Raw genomic sequence first — 19,917 nt, forward strand, 5'->3', positions numbered from 1 at the left:
CCCTGCGCGGCGGGAGCCGGCCTTTTCCCGGCGCGTGTGCTCTGGGGTGGCGGGGAAAGCGCCAGATGTGGCGTGAGGGGGCGCGTGTGCGCGTGTGTCCGGGCCGACGTGCGGCCCCGAGGAGCCGGGAGCAGCAGACTTCCCGACCTGGGCCGCTGGAAGCGCGGGACCCGTCCTGCCTGGAAGGACGTCGTGAGGACAGTCCACGGCCCGAATCTGACCAAGCCGAGGGCCCCACAGGCTGCCCCAGTCCCACCTGGCAGCCGCGTTCCTAAGCCCCTGCGTTCTATTCCTCGGTCAGCCCGTAGGTGTCTGGAATGGGGCCTCTCATCCCCTGGTGGTGCCCGCCTGTCCCTGTAAGTACAGATTCGTGGTGGGTGAACTGCGACACTCTTGTCACAGGCAGACCTCCTTGTGCGGAGAGGAGGGAGTTTGCATTGTCAGGATCCCTCTAAATATTCCTGCCGCCCAGTCTCACTCTGGTGGCTCAGTGCTTGGTTTCTTTCTCTTTTTCTTTCCCCACCTCTCTTTCCCGTGTAGTTGAGCCGCTAACAATCTGGGCTGTCAGGTCTGTCCTTGCTGTTCTTTTATCACCAGCTTGAATATCTGGCCTTCCTAGCATGGAATGACAGCTGTTTGAAAACGTTTATCCACAGTAACATTATCCTCAGCCCTGTTTCTGGTCAGCCTCTCCTCCTGGGATCTGCGGCCTCACCACAGCCCACTCCACCTGAAGTAAAATTCCACCTCCGCAACAATGACTTCCGTTCATTTGTGCAAGCCAGGCACCCAAAATAGGTTGGATCAAGGATGTCATTCTGAGGCAGGGGAGAGTACCTTGTTTTGTCCACCAGATGCATTTCTGACCAGTTGGGAGGCAGTCGTGTCTCCATTAATGGCATCATAGATTAAATGCATAAACAAAACTAGCTTTTAAAGGCTCACTATGGTGAATCCTTTTATGAACTGAAAATGACATCCAAACCATAGCTTTGCATGAAGTGTTTTATTAAGAGGGCAGATTCATGGTGATCTGCTCCACTCGTGTGTAATTGTGCATTAATGACACCCCCATTGGCGCTCTACAGTGTGACAGAAGCTATTTGGTTCTGTTAAATTATAGATAAGCATAAGCAGTGGCAGGCTTAGCATTCCTCGCTCTGAGAAACCGCCTGGATCACTCCTAAGTTGTTCGCATTCACAGGGTGTTTGACCTTGTTCATTTCCAGATCTACTTCCAGGAGCAACAGACTGGACAGCCCTCAGTGCCCAGGCACTGATAAAGGGGGTAGCCCTTCATGTTAGGGGTAGGGAATAGAAGGCAACCTTTTTTTCTCTTCGGTTCCCCTGCAGGAAATGCCCAGTTTCTCATGAGGAGATGAGACTGTTAGAGGAACTACTGGACTGTGGAGTTCCCTACTGGGACTCCTGAAATTGCAGGATGACTGAGAATGGGAAACACCAGTCTGAGAACCTGAGACCAGGGTTCTCACTGCTTCCTTGTCCTTAACAGATATGTCAACTAGTCTGTTTTCTCACCTTTGAAGAGTGGGGGTTGTGCCAGGTGACCTCTCAGGTGTCGTCCACTTCCAGCATCCTGAGATGCTGCGAGGAGCACTAAGCCAGAAGAGGTCCATAGCTCTGGGTACTTATTTGTATTCGTGTGCCATACTGTTTGCGTGCATGGTATCTCCAAAGGGTTATTCTCTCCCTGAGAGAGCAGCTCACTGGATGGGACTGCGTTGTCTCCATGCTGCTCAGATCAAAGAGGAAGCTGGCATTTCTCCCTTGGAAAGAGTCATGACAGTTTTTGGTGCTTTTTTCAGAAGCCCAGTGGGAAAAATGCCTCTTACGGCATTTGATGAGCTTGTCAAGCAGCCATTCTTTCTGGCACACAGATGAGCACAGAGTCAACCCCTGGCCAGAATATTAGGGACCTGAAGAACAGGTAGATGGAAGTTATAAAAACTTACTTTGAGGGGCTTTACTTTTTTGGCTCAGTCAGTTAAGTGTCCGACTCTTGTTTTCAGCTCAGATCATGATCTCAGGGTTATGAGACTGAGTCCCGAGTTGGGCTCCCCGCTGATGTGGAGCCTGCTTGGGGATTCTGTCTCCCTCTCTCTCTCTGCCCCTTCTTCCCCTCCATTCTCTCTCCCTCTTTAAAAACAAACAAACAAAAACTTAGTTTGAATTCTATCATTGCACTTACTTGTGACCTTGGGCAGGCGACTAAACTGCTCTGAGCCTCAGTTATCTCCTCCACCCAAGGGGAGACCTTGCACAGATGTTGTAGGCAGTCTATGTAAAGTCCTTGTACCATGTGTTGTGTGTGTAGGTCCTCAGGAAGTGCTTGCTGCTGTTATTTATTATTCTTATTCATTTGAAAGGCACTTATTTCCTGTGTGCGAAGGGTGGGATGGCTCTTATCAATTGTCCCACCTATTAACCAATACCATTTTTATTTCTAGAAATTTCTCTGCAACTTCCCTGGTCTCCAAAAACAGATGCTCAGGGATGGTGATTAGGTCAATTGAATTATTTAGTGATTTGTCCCTGAAGCAGCATGTGGAATGGTTTTTCATCTGAGGCCTTTGGTGACAATCCTGCTACTTTCTTGTGTGGCATGATTGGCGGTTGGTATCACCTCCAAATTTTCACTGGCCCCTTAGCAGGTTTATTCTCAGTGTTGTAGCAAGATCATATAATGAAATTAGGTTACAGAAAAAGGGGGTTTTGAAAAGGAAGTAGAAAAAAGAGTCTATCCCTAGATGAGTGGCATGTAGAAGGCTGCCTATGATGGAGAATCCAGAAAGAAGCCCTCTCTCTGTGATGGTGCCATTTTCTGAGGAGGCAAAGCCTATGCCTCTTCACTGCCTTTCTATGGTCCCATCCATGGACATAAGTGCTGGCCATCTGAGCGGGAAAGAATGCCTGGAGAGTTGAGATGAACCCAGATGTGACCATGTCTGTCCCTGTCTAGTAACTTATATCCATTCCCCACTACCTAGAAGATAGATAGTTGGTTAGGCATGGGAGGACCTCCATGATCTGTGCCACCCCCACCCACTATAACTTTCTAGTTATATTTGAACCACAGGGCAGTACTCTCAATTCAGCTCCATTCCCTGTGCCTGCATGCCCTTCCTCCTTCTTCTCCTTTGCCCCTACCCCTCCTTCAACACTAAGCTCATGTGTCATGTCCTCAACCCTGTATATTCAAAGTCCCGAGACCAAGCGTTAACCCTGATCAGTTACATCAGCATTCCTGCAGTGTGGCCCTGAGCATCAGGGTTTTTTTGGTGTATTGCTTTTTCAAAATCACATTTCAGGGGCACCTCAGTAGCTCAGGTGGTTAAGTGTCCGACTTTGGCTTTTAGCTCAGGTCTTAATCTCAGGGTCATGTTGCTGGATGTGGAGCCTACTTAAAAATAAATAAAATAAAATAAAATAAAATAACAAAATAAAATAAAATAAAATAAAATAAAATAAAATAAATAAAATAAAATAATAAAAAAATAAAATAAAATATAAAATAATAAAATTTCAAATGATTCTTATGTGTAGGCGAGGTTGTGAGCTTTTGTATTAGACAGTGGCCACCTCATTCTTTGTAAATCTAACGGCCACATATAGTGCCTGACTTCAGTAAATGCTTGTTGAACAAATGAATGCGGGCCACCCCTGGGATGCTTTGCCTTTTCAGGTACATATCTCTGAGATTGGCCCCTCTGCTTGTTATAAGCAGGCTTTGGGGACTGAATCCATGACCTGTGCCCGGTATCTCTCTCTCTTTTATTCCTTCTTTAGGCTTATCCAGTTTATTTTTTGCCTTTCTTAAAAGTCAAAGTTTTAAAACCATTTTTTAGTGGGGTGCCTGGGTGACTCTGTCAGTTAAGCATCTGCTTTCAGTGTGGGTCATGGTCTGGGGTCCTGGGATCGAGCTCAGCGTCCAGCTCCCTGCTCAGTGGGGAGTGTGCGTCTCCTTCCCATGCCCCTCCCCTCTGCTTGTTTGTCTATCTCTCTCTCTCTCTCAGGTAAATAAAATCTTTATAAAAAAACATTTTTTTAGTATAAAAGTAACACATGCTTATTTTAGAAAATTTGAACATTGGAAAGAATGGGGGATAGTCCCCTTCCACCATCCAAAAGCAGACAGGAGCCATGTTCCCTTCACTCTTCCTAATCTGTTGCCCTCTGGAGCTGCTTGACCCTCTGGCACACCTCAATAAGCTCGGTTGCTGCTGCTCAGACCCAGTGAACTTCCCTCTGAGTTCCAAAAGGAGTGCTCTGGAAAGTAGCATTCCTGCGAGCCACCAGGGCTAAGTCCACTGAGGGCCGGCCAGTGTACTGTGAGAAGGAGTTTGCTTATGCATTTCTGATCTTCCTCATTCAAGCAGGATGTATGGGGTTTATTAGAATAAATGATAACATTTGCATAACTTCTTTAAAATAATAACTTACATGCTTCCCAGCCTACCCCCTTGTCTTCTTTAGATACAAGTTGAGTCTGCAGCACTGGGTGATATAGTATTTATGTCTATCAAAGTGCAGCAGCTCTTTACGTATAAAATTAGTCAGGATAGGCGAACTGCTGTAACAAACAAACCTGAATGTCAGTGACTTAGTACAATCCAGGCAGTGTTACTTGCTTGTCCTATAGTCTAGAGTTGAGTTGTGTCAATCTGGATGTCACATACTCATTTTTCATATTCCAGAGGTGAGAACTAGTCCTGAGCCTCACCTAGATGGAGGAGGGTGGGAGACATAGTCTACTAATGTGCCAGGAGGGAGAGAACACCCACATTGGTGATCACCAGCAGTCTCTACCAGTCCTATTGCTCAGACCACAATGACGGAGCCCCATCCTGGCCACAGAAGTGCTCAGTCTCCGTTATTATTTAGGATACTGGTTTGTGGCTCAAACGAAAGCTGAAATGACAGTGACTTAAACAAGAAACAAGTTAATTTCTCTTTCACTTAGAGCATGAGCAGTCCAGTGCTGCTGTGGTGGCTTCATTGTGCTCTGATGTCCTGAAATGTGGCTTCCAAACGGTCTAGGGTGGCTGCTTCAGCCCCCACCGTCACATTCGCATTCCAGTCCACAGGAAAGACAGAGAAGGAAAACAGAGGGCACAACCCAAAAGCTGGGCACATCATTTCACTATATTCCTTTGGCCTGAACCTTAGGCAGGTGGCCACACCTAGCTCCACGAGGACTGGGAAATTTGGGTGGGAGTAAGGTGGAGTTAACAGGAGAATGATTGGGAAGGATGCAGGCAGAAAGAGGTGCTGGATAATTAGCTTTTAAAGGAAGCCTGTCTTAGTGGTTAAGAACATGGACTTGGAGTTGTACTGTGCGGGCTTTAATTTTATTCTACCTTTTCTTGCTTCCTGACCTTGCACAAATTACTTAATTTAGATTTCCATTTCCTAATCTCTAAAACCATGTGTCAGCTGTTTTCTGACGCTCTGTCAGGCCCACTCACTCCTTGCCATTCTCCTCTGTGCCCTGGAAAACATACCTTTTGGAATGTGTCATCTGGCTTCCAGTGGGATTGGGCTAGTGAGAGGAACTGGTAGGATATGGGGGCGGGGTGAGGGGAGGCAGTGGAAAGAGAGATGTCAGGGTGCTTTTTCCCTGCCTGGCAGGCTGTGCTGTCCTAGGCCACAGCTCCTCCAGTCACCTTCTCTTACAGCTGGATTCAGATCTTGCTGGATTCTGGAATCTCCTCTCCTGACCTAGGGTGACAGCAGCTCCCCACTATGGCTGTCCCTACGGGGCTCCTTCACTGCTTGTTTCCCCTTAAGCCTGCTTGGCACACTCTTGTCAGCAGTGCCTTCATTAGACTCTCTTCAGGCACAATCTGGACACACTGTCCATTTCCTGCTAGGGTCCTGGCCGACAGGATGGGGATGGTAATAGTGCTGGCCTCAGCCCACGGGAGTGAGAAATGAATCCATTGTCGGACTAATGCTCAAATGTAGAGACCATTGTGAAACGTTTACTCATTTCATGTCCCTAAGCAAGCGTTCTGATACCTTCAAGCATGGTCAAAACCTTCGGAATGGGGATCCCTGGGTGACGCAGCGGTTTGGCACCTGCCTTTGGCCCAGGGCGCGATCCTGGAGACCGGGATTGAATCCCACGTCGGGCTCCCGGTGCATGGAGCCTGCTTCTCCCTCTGCCTGTGTCTCTGCCTCTCTAAATAATATTGTTGCTCATCTGCCCTCCGCCTGCCACGTTAGGAGGATACAGCAATTCTCAAGAGTTGCAAACAAATCTGTTCCAAGACAAATGTATCCTGCAACCAAAGTTTCTTCCTTTCCACTATATGAAGACGAATAAGGAGAAAGATGATGAGCTTATTATTCACCTATTCTTTACTGGGCACTTTACATATAGAAACCATCTGTCTACCCCAGCTTTCCACTTGGAGTTTGAAGCATGTCACCCACATGGATGCCCTCAAATATATCGACTTCTGAGGATTCGCTGGCTCATATTAATAACAGATCGAGTCTTTCTCTAAGGCTGCCCTCCAATTTTATGTCCAGGAATTCTCAGGAGTGCTTATTTGCACCCACCATCAGTTTTGGCTGCTCTAGCCTTTTGTCAGGGGAGTGGGAATTCAGACACACCTCACTGAGGCCAGCGGACACCCTGTTAACTGCTCCATGTCCTCTATTCCTCAGAAACTGGTGGCCACACAATGCCAGCCATGGCTGGTGATGCCCCTGCTCACACCAGAACCTGGAAGCGTGGCATTCACTTGGGAGCTGGGCTGGTTTCCCCCATCCTACTGTCCTACGTCCTACCATCTGCTGGCTGCAAGGACGAGGATACCACTGTACTTTGTACTCTTCCAGCCTCAGAGTGGGCCTGAGGCCTTCTCATTACCACACAAGCCCAGACCCACCGAGGGTCTGGGATCAGGTTGGCGATCTGCCCCTCGCTGGCTGGCCTCCCAAACAGCCAGGGCCAAGTCACCCCGCCTGCTATCCACCCCAGATCTCTCCACCCTTGGAAGCCTGTCTGTCCTGGCTTCCTCTCACCCCAACCCCAGACACAGCTTCTGAGAGGGAGGGAGTGTTCACTCCCCTGTAGCTTTCTCTCAGGATGACTGACAGCAGGGACATTCAATTCTTGTACAGGAAACCTCGCCCTGCCTCAGGGTGTGGGCTGGCCTCCTGGCTCTCATAGAACAGCCACAGAAGCATTCCCCAGTGGGGTAGTTGCCTGCATCTGGGCAACTCAGATTCTTCCACGATTGATCTGGCTGGGGAGATCAGCTCATTTCATCCTCAGAACAACGCCAGGGAGCAGAAGGAATTAGCGTCACATTATGGAAGAGGAAACAGCGGCTCACACTGGCTGAATTATGTTCCCCAAGTCACACAGCTAGTTAGAGGCAAACCTTAGATTAAAAATATAATCTCTGGCTTCAGAGCCAAACTGTTTCCTGGGGAGGAGACTGTACAAGTTGCCCTCCCCCCCAGGGCGATTTGGTTGCAAGTTGAATGCGATAAATCACGTAAAAGGAACTAGCACAGTAGAGTCTATGGCTGTACATATCTGCCAAATAAATGCATGGATGATGGGTGCTCAAAGCTATATATATATATATATATATATATATATATATATATATATATACACATATATATATACACATTTTTGTTTGTTTGTCTTTAGGCCAACAAACAACGATCACTATGCTCCAGAGGAATTTCCCATAATGGCATCTGAAGCAACAATCAGAAAAATTTCTCCTAGCTTCTTCCTTCATTCACGTCCCGCCCTTATATCCTAGAGTCCCTGTGTCAGGAAACCTCTTATGGTTCCCCTGATGGCACTCCTGCTATTCCTAAAGGAAACTAAACCTTTGCAGCAAGTGATTTGGGACAGGGCAGTAGGAGCTTGGGGAGGAATCTGAGAACGTAACTGAGGACAAGTGGACTCAGGCTCACGTATAAAATTCATTGCCAGGCTCCCGATGTTTGTTTGTGAAATGCTACTGTGCAAGAGATGAAGCTTTATTTCAGGGCATTCTGGTTGGGAGACAGGAGGGAGCAGGAAAGGGAAATGATAATAAATTCTGGGGGATAAGTGGTTATTTACCTTGGCTAACCAGAAGAGTGAGGAAGCAGATATGGAATAATGGGATAACACACACACACACATACACACACACACACACACACAGGAAAATGGGAAGGGCATTCTGCTTCCAGAGAGATGTTTTTACTAGAAATATATAGGCCGGTGTTGGTTATTCCTGAATGTTAAACACGGTGTGGCTACCTATAAACAATAATATTTCATCAGGGCAGCCCGGGTGGCTCAGCGGTTTAGTGCCGCCTTCAGCCCAGGGCCGGATCCTGGAGACCCAGGATCGAGTCCCGCATCGGGCTCCCTGCATGGAGCCTGCTTCCCCCTCTGCCTGTGTCTCTGCCTCTCTTTCCCTCTCTGTGTGTCTCATGAATAAATAAATAAAATCTTTAAAAAAATAATATTTCATCAATTTTACTGGAATCTAGAAGGTGTTAGTGACCAGCTCGACCTATTCAGGAGTGCTGTGATTATGGTTTCTGGGTCCCGTTCTTCCTGGATCATTCTGGTATGTGTCCTTTCTGTTTGTGCTTTTCTCACATCAGTTTTGCACATTAAAATGGTTTGGTACCTCTTGTACGCTCTTCCTCTCCCCTCCCTCTTCCCCTCTGCCTCTTGCTCTCAGTCTCCCTCCGGGGCCTCATCTATGCCTCTGTTTCCCGATGTCTGTCTCCTCCCCCTTCCTGCCCTCGTTCCCTCCTTTCTTTTCCCATCTGAAGCTGGAATAAGGACAGAAAAAGCAGTGCTTGCCTTCCTAGGGCCCTCTGCCAGAAAATGGAACAGGTCAAATTATAAAAAAGGATAAAAAAAGAACACTCTTTGGCAAAATGGGGGAAACAGATGTTCAGGGGTGGTTTTGTGTGCTGCCTGCTGAAACACACTCGTTACCGGCTCACTAGTTATGGACATTCATCATCATGGCACACATGTGTGGTTATTTTAATGTCAAATATGTGTATATATTTATCTCTGCTTAATTTGCCTCTCCCCGTGGCCTTTGTACCCCCAAATCCACACTTGGCAAGATTACTGACCACCTGGTAGCAAGATTTATTTTCAAACTCAGAGGTTTGGTATTGTTGTTTTTTTTTTTTTTTTTTAAACACTGCTGGGAACAGTGGGCATGAGCACCACAGTTGCTTTCAGGTCACTGTTTAATAGTAAATATTTTATGGAAACTTCGGGTTTTTAAGAGAATAGAGAAGGGACTTGTGGGTGCAGAATCTGGTCTGAAATGAACCCTGCAGAAAGTTTGGGACCGAAGAGGAACTAGATGAGGAAGGTCTACCACTGGGATGTGTAACCTGCCAGGGCATTGGTGTTTCTGTCACCCAGAGGTTTGCTATTCACTGGCTGTTAACCAAAAAAAGAAGTCCATTATTGTAGCTTTTGTGGTTGTCCAGCCAGAGAACTTAAGACTATCTCCTTAACACAAAATATTTTCTTTTTGGCTTCTAAAACCATTTCCCCCCCAAACTCAAACGAGGAATTCCAGATTCTGAACATTTGCTGTGGACTAGAATATAACAGGAGGTTTTCTGTCCTGTGAGACCCTCATGTGGGTTAGCCTCATGTGACCACCTGCTGCCCTCGCCTCCAGTGGCTCCCCTTGTCGTGTAGGATCAAACGAGCTAGCACATCTAAAGGGCTCAGGACACTGCCTGACAAATGGCCAGCATTTAGTAAATGTTAAACATTTTTGCTGCCTCCTCCGTGCCTGCCCCCCGACTTTCCTTGTCACTTTCAGATATGTCTTCCTTCTCTGAACTCCATCCCATTTCTCCTCTCCTATTCTGCTCATCTGGTGACACTGAAAGGAGAGAAAAGGGTAAAAGAATCAACCACAAAAGTATAAAGCTGGAGCCACCACAAGCTGAAACAGTACATTTGAACAAATTAGAAAAAAAAATCATCCCCTCCAAGTTGATGAAGAGCAGAAGGGTTCCCAGTTTAGTGGGTAAAGTACAAGCTAGATTTCAGCCCCCCACCTCTATTCACTCCCTCGGCCTGGCACTCTGAACAGTGAACAGCCTACACAACTGAACATGGCAACGTTGAATGCAGACGCCCAGTGTGACCTTCTCATGGATATTTCTTTTCTGGGAACTCTTTCAGTGTTGTGTACATACTAAAAAAGACCAAATTCTCCTTTGATTAATTCTTTTAAAATAAACTTCCCTTGAATTATTTACGTGATAGGGTTTATTTTCTCCTTCTGATCTTTTGAATAAAAAATATGTTCCAAACATGCAATACATATGCCAGTAGTTAACCAAAATGTGTTTACTCCAGTTGAAATGGGAGTTTTAAATGCACTATTATAAAAAGAGTGCTTTCCACATATTGAGTATCTTGCTAAGAAATTTATGTCAGTCGTCTTGAAACAATCCTATGAGGCAGGTACTATTATTTCCCTCATTTTACAGATGGGGAACTAAAGCTTGGACAAGTTAAAGAACCTGCCAAGCCACACCTGGTGCGTAGCAGAGCCAGGGCTTGAGCCCAGCTCTATTCTTCACTGCTAGGGTTTTTAAGCCACCATCCTCAGTTCCGGAGTAAGTTATGAGAACACAAACTTCTGATCCTCAGTGGCAGATTCTTGGCAGAACTGTGACTTGCAACCAGGTCTATCTGACTATAAAAAAATGGGCTGACCTATTTACAACACAGCATAGGACTTGCCATGCACCGCAGGCTAAGCTCGGGGGCATGAGGGTGAAAAGACAATCCTTTCTTCAAAGAAACAATGACCTAAGTCAGAGAGAAAGACCAATTAACAGAAAATTTACAAGGTGGAGCTCTGGCTCCTCCAAGCTGATGGGTACTTACTGACTGGGGAGGGTTATCTAAATTCTGTAGGCCTCGGTTTACTCAGCTGTGATATGGGAATGCAAATACCTACTTCATAGGGTAATTGGGAGGGATTAAATAGGATAACATATGAAAAGTGCTTAGCTCATAATTGGCATTCCGTGTGTGTTTGTAAGTATTATTGTGGGAAAGCACAATCAGGGAAGTAGCAAGGAGGGCCTGGGATCCCAGAGAAGAGGAACCTGATTCAATCATGGAGGTCGAGGGGAGGTCAGGCAGGCTTCCTGGAGGAGATCCATTCTTCCCAGCGTGACCTGCAAGAGCAAGGGTACTGGGCATGAACAGCATCATATCTGTCTCAGAATAGCTGGTGGCAGACATAGTCAGCTCCTCCTCTAGCGATCGAGGAACTGAGTGCTGAATAATGGAGAGCAGGTGAGTGAAGCTGAATCTGCCCCCCCACCACATACACACCCCTCTCCCCGCCCCCCATACGTCTGGGGTTTGGCATGGAAATTCTACAAAGTGGGAATGTAACCCCATTAACTCCTTCCTTAAATGCCAGGCAAGGCCTGATACCTCATGGAGTCTCCTGTTCTCAAAAGATCCTTATAATCTGCACAGTGGGTTCAGTGGGACAAAGCTCTAACAACATGTTCTTTAGAATTTCACTCCTTTTTCCATTATTAGCATCATTGTTGCTTTTTAGAACTATCAGCTCCTTGGCACTGACATTCCACATTGTTTACTAATGAGAGACTAGGAATCCTCTAAGTCAGATTATATAGGGACATAACCCAGTGTAGGCAGGTATTTGTCAGCATTAGCAAACAAAACTATAGGATAGCCAGTTAAATTTAATTTTAGATGAACAGCAAATGATTTTTCTTAAAGTATATGCATGTCCTCTTCAAAATTTGAGACATACCATACAAAAACAAATTTTGTTGCTTTTCTGAAATTCAAATACAACTCATGTCACGTGTTTTTTCTGGCAGCCCTAGGTGTTGAAGCAGGATTCTGTTCTTTGCATTGGATTTTAGCTTGCTCTATTAGGGGGCATGATAAAACACAGCTCGGTTCCTATCATCAGGTGTTCAATCCTCATAGGACTCCATTTAGGTGCTTCTATCAATGAGACCTGATTGCTAGTGTTTGAGTTATTGTATAACCTCAATTAGAAAAGGATGTTGGAAATTAATCCTTCCTACTGTAGAAGTCCTAAACAACTTCAGGGATTTGATGCATGCTCTGTTTGTAGAACATATAAACAACTCCTCCTGGATAGGCCACGTGACTTCTGGAGTCTGGATATTAAGGTTTTGGTTTTCTACATTCTCGCTTGTGACAGAAGCTCAGGTCTGTTCTCTTTTGGAGAGTCAGAACATCCTAGTGTCCTCCTAGGAGTGAACACTCAGTGCCCTCCTCTTGTAATGTATGGTCACTCAGTCTGTGCTAGATCACCACCAGAGCATGATGCATGTGGGGGGGTCCCGCTGCCTGAGGAAACCTGGTATTGCTATGCAGTGATCATCATTACAACAGATTCTTTGCACCTACTTTCTCTTTTTTGCACCCAGTTGTCGGTGTTTTGTCTTATAGAGCTTTCAACATTTGTCTTCCTGTGACCCAGCATCAGGATACACTTTACACTGAGACTCACACCATACAAATTTTAATATAAATACAACTGAGACAGAAGTTGTATGGGATAGTAATTATCCTTATTAGATTGGCTGTTTCTGGTAGTTTCCATTATGTTCTGTTTTACTTCTTTAAAATGCTGCTTAGCCTGTTCAACTAATTTCTACTAATGAGTTGCCAACTACTGTTTGAAAAACAATGCTCTAGAGTGTTATATGACAAATGGAGAATAAGTCTGTTCTTCCTTTCAGAAAGCTACCAAAATATTTGAAGATCGCAATCAAATTGTATCTTCATCTTCTCCACACAATGTACCTTTCTTAATGCCTCTGTTTTCTCCATTCCATCCTGCTCAGCATCTGCTGAGTGCTCTCCAGGAGAAGACGGTTTCACTCTAACCTGGCATTGAAAACTGAGCAGTGGCCTCACATACAGATTGACCAATACTTGGCACAGTGTATCATCAGACCCCTTGATCCCAACCTCCCATCCAAGTTACTATTACTCCGTTAATCAATACTCTCTGGGTATGGTTACTTATTATTTTAAATTTACCTGAAATATCTAATCTAACCTATATTTTTCCTGTTTTGTCTCTAAGGGTATCTGGAGATGTTTTTTTTTTCCTAGTTGGGGAGAGGAGGTACTCAAATCACAATGCCCATCATTCACATTTCCTGGATCTACCAATGAAATATGCCCAAACTCTAGAAATGTAAACAGAAAGAAACTGTGTCTAGCACAACAGTAATTAAATCTCCTCTTACAATGACTAGATTTTGAAAGAAAATGGATAACAGATTAGTAATAATAGCTAATAATTATGAAGTGTGTGCTGCTTGCTAAGCACAGTGCTGAGAGCTTTACAATTCACATGCAACTGACTCATGCACGTCTCACAGCACTTTGAGGTGGATGCTACCATAATTGCTACTTAGTGAAAGAAGAAAAACTGAATTTTAATTAAGTCCGGTAACTTAACCAGTGGTGTAACTGATAAGTGGCAGAGGGGAAGTCGCTCCCAGGCCCATCTGACTCCTTAGCCTGTATCTTAGAATACTTTACTCAGTATTGAGTACCACAGATTTGAAACTACCTCTGGAACATTAGCTATCTAGCATGGTGCTTTTGGGCGGGAGGCTCCATGGATCCTGCTCCCTCCCATAAGGAAAGGGAAGAACTTAGTAACAAGTTCAGGTCCAGACTGTCTAGATTCATCACTGCGTGCCCTGAGGATCAGGTCCCAGGGAGCTTCCAGTGGGGTGATGCTGCAGCCTGGAGGATGGAGAGGCATCCCTCCTGTCTAGGAGACCTGGGAGGAAGAACTGCTGGCTTGGGAAGCAACACAGTGCAGTGGTTAAGAACAAGAGCTCTGCTCTGACAACAGGCTCGAATCCTGACTCTGAGTCAACCATGTATCATGTGATCTCTGGAAACTCACATAATCCCTCCCAGTCTCTTTCACTCACATGTAAAACATGGATAATAGCACGGACGTGACATACCCATGAAATGAGACAATGTACCAAACCACCTGCCACAGGAGAGACACTACTTGGTGCATGCTAGTTCAAGACAGAAGGCTGGGTCTTCATCCTTCTTCTACAACAGGCAGAGGCCTGTTCCCTCTTAGGCTGGGATTCAGAGTACATAGAAACACGGAGGTCCCCAAGTACTACACCAGTGGTTCTCAAAGTGTGGTCCACAGACCAGAAGCATCACTGTCATCTGGGAACTTGTTAGAAATGCAATTCTTGGGCCCCATCCTGACCTACTGAATCAGAAAATCTGTTTAACAGGCTCTTCAGGTGACTGCGATAAAGGTGAGGTTTCAGAATGACTGCCCTACTGGTACTGAGGAGCCTGGGTCCTTCCCTGTTTTCAGTAGGACTCAGTCGAAGCCTCTGGAGAGGCTACATCTTGAGTGTAGATACTGCGAGCAAACACACAGACTGTGGAGTTCACCGGCAGGTGGTTTCCATTTGATCCTCTTGTTATTGTTTATCCCAAGTTATTCATTTGCTGATGTTCCTTATCTCTCTCCCACTTAACTTGAAACTCGTCTTGTATCTGCCTTACGTCACAAAGGCTGAGTGGAAAGGAACCGTTCGCAGGCCCTGGGTAGAGGAGAGGGGAACATTCCTGTGGAACTCTTCCAGGGCCTATCCCCGCAGGCTCTCCCCTCCCTTCATCTCCTGAAGGTCTTCCCTCTTGTTGAGCTCTTCTCTGCTTCAGAGTCTTTGCACACACTGTCTGCCCCAGCCGGAACGCTCTCCCCCTCTTCTGCACCATCTTGGAGATGCCTTCCCTTTCCAGCCACCTTCTCCCTCCTTAGTGCCTGTTCCTGCGCCCTGCCCCTGTTCCTCATCACACAGAGACCAAGGTGTCATTATAGATTGATCTATACACGTGTAAGACAGCCTACATGACGGCATTCACGCACCTAGCAGAGTGTGTGTGGCTTATTAGTGTAATCAATGACATGTTTTGAAGGAATGAACGAATGAATGTGCTTTCAGTAAATTATTTTACAGCATAAAATGGATCAGTTAAGGGGATCCCTGGGTGGCGCAGCGGTTTAGCGCCTGCCTTTGGCTCAGGGCGCGATCCTGGAGACCCGGGATCGAATCCCACGTCGGGCTCCCGGTGCATGGAGCCTGCTTCTCCCTCTGCTTGTGTCTCTGCCTCTCTCTCTCTGTGTGACTATCATAAATAAATAAAAATTAAAAAAAAATGGATCAGTTAAGATGTGAATTTTAACTCTTCCCCGCCACTCTGACTTTATGCTGTCACTTTTTTTTTTTTTTTTTTTCTCCTGAATTGATCCACTCGGAGTGGCTGGAGCCATTAGGAAGAGTGAAAGGTTCCCCACTTCTCTGTCTTGGGCATTTAAAGTACAAGACATGTCATCTTTAGTGCATATTCTAGAAAGAACCAGAACTGCCATACAGGTTGTGGAGGGACTATCCTTCTCACTGTTGTTTTTAGCTAAGAACAGAAAGGTCATGTTTTTGGAATTAAATGACCAAGCATCCTTTCCAGAATGGCAGTTACAGGACTTAAGTATGAACATTTTGACCTGAGTTATCTTCGGTTACTGTGACAATCCTTGTGTTTTTTTTTTTGTTTTTTACAATCCTTGTTTTTAATAGTGATTTTATGTTGCTGTTGTTTCAGAAACTCAGTATGATTCCAGCTTTGGGGGTAAAAAAACCCAAACGTGTCTATATCATTATTAGAAATAGAAAAAAATATAATTAGCTTTTTGTTCATGGAAAGAGGAATAGGAAGAAATAACCACATCATGATTGATATAACGTAGGATGAACAAAACTGAGGTGGTCTCCTGTTAGTCTGGATTGGATTCACCCAACAACTCAACAGAATGATCAATATGGTCAGAAGCTTCGGATCCTGTAAATGGGCAACATTAATTACTCTGCTAACTCAGTGATTCTCAGCTGGGCACAATTTTACCCCATAGGAGACATTTGGCACTGTATGGAGACATTATTAGTTGCCATGCTTGGGGTGAGGTTGCTTCTGGCATGTGCTGGATGCTGCTAAAAACACCCTCCAATGCCCAGGACACTCCTCACGACAGAGACTGACTTGGGCCAAAATGTCAGTAATGCTGCTACTAAGAAACCTTGAGAAAACTAATCAACCGAAAAGTATGAGCTTTCAATATTCCCCAAACTTCTGTATTAAGAGTAGCAATTAATAATTAAAATGATCATTATTTATTAAATACCTGCTACTTGGCTGCTACTTGCCAGTAGTTCCTAGCTACTGAGTCAGGATCTGAGCTCAGTTTTGTTTGGGGTCACTGTCTCTACTCTCCCTCCTTAGTATTTGGGCATGTGTGCATTTTCCCTGGACAAGATCGTGTCTACCCTCTGCTTGTTGGTTTTCTATAGATCAAATTAGGTGTTGAGCAAACACTAGGTAACCCACTCACAGGAGAAAGCCACTGCCAAGAAGAGACCGGTATGTCGCTATGGATGGCGAAGCTAAAAACATCCAGACAGACAGGCCTCAGATCTGTAACTTACTAGATGAGCCTAACGCCGGGGTAGGACGGTAGCATGGAGCCTGGCCCTTAGTAGGGACTTCATATATGTTGGGAAATTTTTCTGTAATCAACAGAATCCTTGCATAATATTCAAATGGAACAGAGTTTCCAAATGCCCTATTCTGTTATGTAACATTGAGTTCTTCCTAGAAGCAGTTTCCTCATCTCTAAGGCACCTGGTATTTCTAGAACTTCAGGGGTGCCTCACCTTGTGTATTTCCATTTGCTCTCTGTTTTTCACTCTTCCATTCTTAGTTAGAAGATGGAGCCCTGCCTTGCTCCTCCCTCTCTGCACACAATATTCCTCCCCTTCCCCATCTATTTTGAGGCCCTCCCAGGATTCCCTGAGTTTTGCTCCTGTTAGCAGCTTGCAAGATGGGGGCAGGGCATGTGTCAGAATCTCCAAAGGAAATATGTGCCATGTGAGAAAACTTATTTGAGAACATGATTTTGTATTTGGAAACAAGCAGGGGAAAAATTCACAACTATCGTCTTGGCAAAACGGAGAACTGAAAGAAAAGCTTGGGAGAAATTGTCTTGCTTGGCAATAATATGTCAATGATCAGCTCTGCGGTGGGTGTGACCATTTATGTTTCTGAAAAGAAGAAAGAACTCAAAGGAAAATTCTGAGAAGCATGACGGTGTGTGCTTTCCTTTCCTGTGCCCATGTCTTCTCTGGTAGTACCCTCCTCCTCTGAGCACTTGGATTTCTTGGAACCTGCTCTTGGCCTGCTGGACAGAATCAATTACTCCATTATGCTCCTGTAGTGCTTTATTTTTAACTTCTAATATGTCATCCCTCCTCCTTTACCTTTATCATAGTAAGCTCTGTTATAGTGAATGCTTCCGAAAGGGAATCACAAGAGCACCATGGACCCAAGGAGCCATTCGGGGACCTTAGCTCATGGCCCTCAAGCTTCAGCATGCTGGGAGTCAGAATGGAATCTAGGATGTCCCCCTTTTGTAGAATTTGGGAGTGGGGACATCAGAAGCTTAACTCTGTACATTTCTGGTTTATAAATCACACTTTGGGAAGCACTGCAGAACTTGGGCTTCAAAAAAATCTCCTGACATGTTCTGGAAGCAAAACAAGCATCTTGATAAGGACAGCCTGGCTACATTCAATGTTCATTTGTTTACTCAACAGGCATTGATTGGGAACTCCCAAATGTAGCGGGATCTATTTTGGGTGATGCTGTGTGGTAACTTTCCCTTCTGTGGTCATGATCACTCTCTTTTTGCCCTGTGTCGTTTTCAGGCCCATTCTTAGGGCCCATCCTAGTCAATATATAGTAGTTGATAAGGACTTAATGAGGTGTGTTTGGAGGGTGCAGAGAAGAGTGAGGCGAAAGGAGGTTTGCATTTTAATAGAGAATTTCAATTCCTTGGTATTTCAAATCCTTGGAGGAGTAGAGAAGGGTTGCTTTTACTGAATTTCTATTGTGTGTCTAGTGCTTGATATGTATTACCTAATTTAGTCCTCACAATAAACCAGTGAGGTAAGTGTAATTATTCCCATTTTACAGAGGAGGAGGCTGAGGTTCATGTGATGCTATTCTTCATAGCTGGAAGTAGATGGACCCAGGACTTGAAGTCAAAACTGACCCTAAGAGCACGTTCATCCTCCTCTATCTGACAGATGCCTCTGTCACCTGGTCTGGAACACCCTAGTACATGTCCTCTTTGGGGTTAAAGACTCTTCTTTGAGTTTTCCCTAAGTGTGGGGAAATCTTCACCTTTATAACTTTCCTAGGAGTGAGTAAAAGACAACTGGGTCACTTTAGAAAGAATGCTGACCTTTTGAGTGAGTATCTAGATCTAAAAAAACCACAGATGCTGATGGCGAACTACCTTATTGTTAGGAAAGCAGTGTTCAGGTTTTGTTGTAACCATTTTCAAAAAATTTTTTAAAGATTTTATTTATTCATTTGAGAGAGAGAGAGAGAGAGAGAGAGAGAGCATGAGCGGGGGGAGGGGCAGAGGGAGAGGACAAGTAGATTCCCCATTGAGGGGGGAGCCTGATGATGTGGGGCTCCATCTCAGGACCCCCGGATTGAGACCTAAACCAAAGGTAGACGCTTAACTGACTGAGCCACCTACGTGCCCCTGTTGTTGACATACCTTGTTTCTGTTTGGCCCCAACTACAGTTGGAATCTGCAACCAAATATACTGTAAAATGTTATTGATGACCTGTTGCTAGTCAAATGCGAAGTCTTTTTCTCAGGCCCTGGTTCCTGGATCGTAGGTTCGGATATATATTTTTTTCCAGATATATTTGATGTGGAAGATGATTCATTTTTCTATATTTGATGTGGTGATTATTAATAGTTGAGGAAATTAAGGCACATGGAGGGGAAAAATTAGCCACCATGTATTTGACCCTGCTATTGTTACTTAGTATCCAATTTGCAGAGCTCAGACTAGGTCCACCTGCTGGAGCCCATAATCAGGACCTACCACTTCATGGCAAGTTTAGGAATCCGTAGCCCTTGCTGGATGGACTGTCTCACAACTTCCTCAGGCTTGCAGCCTTTAAACTTTTACACTCTTCTATTTCTCCAACCTTCCCTCTTCTTCCTTCTCCTTTCCCTATTGTTTGTTGTTGTTTTTGTTGTTGTGGTTTTGGTCCTGAGCATTCTCCAAGTAAACCCATCTTCATAGCTTCATTTCTACCTTTCCCTACACCTCTATTCTCCACTTCTCACCGGGGCTTTTGTTCCTTCTTTCCTCTTGCCCAGAGGGCAGTAAAGTCTTTCAACAACTTTCTCAAACCAGTTCCCCCTCTTCACTTGGCTTCTCCCAGCATTGGTCCAATGACCCGTGCTTCCAGGAATGGTTAGTCCATTCTTCCTATGATCTAGAGTCAAAAGGTGGCATAACTTGATTACCTTGTTCTTCCTCCTCTCTAGTCACTGGAAAAAGTAAAATCTTGCCTCAAAGATTTGATACCTTCACTGTATGTGGTATCTTTGAAGATTTGGTATCTGCATGGTAGCTCCTTCTTCCTTTCCCATCGCCTTGGCCCCAACCTCACATGTCAGTTGCTTCCTGAGACAGTTTCCCACATTGGCTCCCTACCTCACAGGGGTATTGAAAGGCTGATTGAAATAATAATAGCAAGTATGCGTTCAGCATTTATAAGCATGGGTGCTAAGTATTTTATTTGTGACTTCATTCCATCCTTCAACCATCACTGTGGCATGGCTATTTCCATCACCTTGCAAATGAAACTAAAGTTTAGAAAAGTTGGGTAACTTGCCCAGGGTCATACAGTGA

The 19,917-nt window shown here is 45.1% G+C and overlaps 1 protein-coding gene across 10 annotated transcripts in view; it reads left to right on the plus strand.

The window, feature by feature from the left end:
- Positions 1-19,917, plus strand: part of AMOTL1 (angiomotin like 1) — a 170,569-nt gene that overhangs the window by 55,919 nt on the left and 94,733 nt on the right. The gene's annotated exons all lie outside the window — the stretch shown is intronic.

The sequence above is a fragment of the Canis lupus genome, chromosome 23 (genome assembly GCF_048164855.1).
Source record: "Canis lupus baileyi chromosome 23, mCanLup2.hap1, whole genome shotgun sequence".
In the NCBI taxonomy this organism is placed as follows: domain Eukaryota; kingdom Metazoa; phylum Chordata; class Mammalia; order Carnivora; family Canidae; genus Canis; species Canis lupus.